We start from the raw sequence: 3,299 nt of genomic DNA, 5'->3' as shown, positions 1-3,299 counted from the left end.
GTAAAATTATGTCAAATTTGCTTTTTTTTCTCAGTTTTTTTTTGTGTTGGTCCAATACACACAAAGGAAATAAATATGCGTATAACAAAATATGTTATTTCAATAATTTTCTGGGAGAAATACTTCATTTCCTGAAACAGTTTCAAGGATGCAAACACTTTTGGCCATGACTGTATTTAGAACAGTGTAATTTAAAATAAAATAATACAACTTTCACAACCTTTCATATGGGATCAGTGATAATATCTCTAAGGCTTCACTATGTCATTAGTATAATTTGTAATTTGTTCGATATAAACAGCCAAATGCTTAAAAAGCTGGTTTCCCAATCCTATATATATATATATCTCACTGAAGTTCTACACGTGAATTAATTTATCTATCGTGAGCAAGAAGTATAGCTGACTGTTGACTGGTTTATTTTATCTTCATTAATTTATTAACTATGCAATTTGCCAACGTCAGCCTGGTGACTGATATACATCTATTGGGTTTTCAGGGTCTCCATTTTTTGAAATATCCGTTCTTTTTACTACTGCTGGTCATCTACTGCGTGAATGTATGTGGAAACCTCCTCATTATTCTGGTGGAGTCCTCCAGCCGATCGCTTCACTCTCCCATGTATTTCTTCCTCACACAACTTTCGTTTTTAGATCTTTTACTCACCACCACCATAGTACCCAATATGCTCAATGTTGTGCTCTGTGAGGGAATGTTGATGCCCTTTATCGACTGTCTGATTCAATATTATTTTTTCTTAGGTTCTGAAGCATTGGAATGTCTTCTCCTGGCTGTGATGTCCTATGACCGGTATCAGGCCATCTGTAACCCTCTACACTACACATCAGCCATGACTCTTACATTTTGTGTAAAGAGCGTTTTCTTGTGCTGGTTAGTGATTATTTCTATGGTGTTGATGTTTTCTGTATTATTTAGTCATTTGTGGTTCTGTGGGCCAAACATCATTGATCATTTCTTTGTGATTTTGATCCCATACTTGAACTTTCCTGCTCTGATACATTCATGATAAAACTAGTTAGTATAGTTCTGGTCATACCCATAGCAGTATGCCTCATTATTTTTATCATAGTTTCCTATGGGAATATTATCATCGCCATACTGAAGATCCCCTCTGTGACTGGGAGGCAGAAGACCTTCTCCACCTGTAGCTCTCACCTGGCTGTGGTGTCTATATTATATGCATTAGTATCTATTTATTTCCAAACCGGATGGGTGTAAAGAAAATCCTTGCGCTGTTCTACACTGTCGTAACTCCACTTCTCAATCCTATAATATACAGCCTGAGTAATCGAAATATCAAGGACGCTTTCAAGAAGGTACTCACCACCAATTCTGGCATGTTGTAACTTGGTTTACTGACTCTTTCCCCATTATTAGATATTTGTCCATAAAATGATGTTCTCCAATATTTGGTTAGTGATGCCTATCGTAATCTTCCCTCACTGTACTGTAGGTGGTTATAAGGGATGAACAAATTGTGCAATTCTCTCAAATTTGGCTAGGAAGATTGGCTATCATTAATTCTGTTTGATGCTAGTATAGTGTATCTAAATATGCACTGGGATCTCTGTAGATCACAGAGCATAATAAATTTAGGATGAAAACGCAAATGGTATTCTCTCTGCTCACCTGTCCTACCAATGCAGCCCTTTGTCGGATGCTTCATGCAGCTACCTCTGGTCTCTACTTTTCTTCTACTTTTTGTCCATCTTCACTCTGCACTAATGCTTCCAACTCTGAGTAGTTCTCTGACACTAACCAGGAGTCAGATGATGCACATGAATATATGACATGACATATGATATATTTTGTGATATCAGAGACCTACTTGATGTTGGAAGACCGAGGGCAGAGTGAAGAAAAAGGAATAGGACATAGCATGCAGTTGAGAAGAACAGTATAAAACCAAGTTACACAAGCTCAGGCTGGCCGGCCTAAGGTCCCCAAATGGGAACAAAGCTCTTATAAACCTCGCAAAGGGCTAAGATGTGTTTTAGGTAGCCACCATTATGCAGCATCAGTTTGAACATGCAAAAGTGCATGCAAGCCTAAGAAAAAATAATCCTTAAAATAAGGAATGACAGTGTTCATGGGAAGCGACATGTTTTTTCTGACCTACTTAACTTATTACATGAGAATGAATACACATCAGGTAGGAAGCATTTCCCTATCAAAAATAAATCGACCACTTGACCATCACTTTCTCTAGTCCCCTCTATGCACCTATTTTTTCAGTTAGTAAAGTCTGACATTCCTAAATTGACAAATAACATATACCAGGGACAAAATTTGAGCCCTCAGAACAAAAGAAATTTACTCCAGCTAAAGACAACGACTCTTTCCTTATTAAAGAGGCAGAAGCATACAGGCAATTGCTTAGCACTAGAAATGAGTGAACATATTTGGAAAATGTTAGTTGTTTCCAAATTTGGCACGAACATTGCACATTCGGATTCATGATCGGCTACCCGAGTGTTTTCACTGAAAATCATCCCATTTCGGCAAAAGTGAGGTAAATTATCGCATTTCCACTACTGTATTTTTTAGGACATTGACTAGGATAGTGGTCCTTTATGATGAGAAGGGGGGACGTGATTGATGAGGGGAGGTGGTGGGGAGAGGTCAGAGTAGCTGCAGGCTGTTAATCCTATTTATTCATTTATTTTCTTTCTTAACTTAATGTGTGCAGATTACAACAAGACAATCAGGGCGCAGGAACGATTCACAACGTCCAGACACAAAGGCTTCCCTCTCCATATGAAGAGCGGACATGATGTTTTAGCGCCATTTTGTCAGTGTAACAGTGCAAAGAGGCTGCTCCTGATGTTGCTCCTGGATTCTGAGAGATTCGAGATAGTTAGCTAGGTGGTTGATTCTAAGTCAGATAGTTTAGATAGATAGATAGAGTCCTGTGTGGCTGTGAAATCGACCTTCCAGCAGATCAATTGTTTTTGCTATTATTGAGGTCCAGACAGAGGCAGCAGGCCACATTTCAGCATAGAAATCTGTTGTGCATTGCTTATATTGTGCTCCATGCAGGAGTACACCTTTGAAACTCTAATTTTTTTCTGTTACTACCGTGATACATACAGCAGGCCACATCTCAGCTTGTAATTTTTTTGTGGTGAGATTAAACTGCTCGTCCAAAGTAAAAAAATCTATTTTTTTCTGTAACTAACATGATACATACAGCAGGCCACATTTCAGCTTGATTTGGCGCATATATTCTGCTGAATACAGGCCTCGTCCACAGTGAAAAATCTAATTTCTTCTGTTAC

The 3,299-nt window shown here is 38.4% G+C and overlaps 1 pseudogene; it reads left to right on the top strand.

The window, feature by feature from the left end:
- Window positions 1–445: 445 nt before the first annotated feature.
- On the top strand, window positions 446–1,367 carry LOC141165441 (olfactory receptor 11L1-like; annotated as a pseudogene).
- Window positions 1,368–3,299: the final 1,932 nt, after the last annotated feature.

The sequence above is a fragment of the Phyllobates terribilis genome, unplaced genomic scaffold (genome assembly GCF_046119375.1).
Source record: "Phyllobates terribilis strain yellow unplaced genomic scaffold, ASM4611937v1 Scaffold_11__3_contigs__length_659146591, whole genome shotgun sequence".
NCBI lineage: Eukaryota > Metazoa > Chordata > Amphibia > Anura > Dendrobatidae > Phyllobates > Phyllobates terribilis.
Note: the sequence above shows the minus strand (reverse complement) of the source record. Positions and strands in the feature narration are given on the sequence as shown.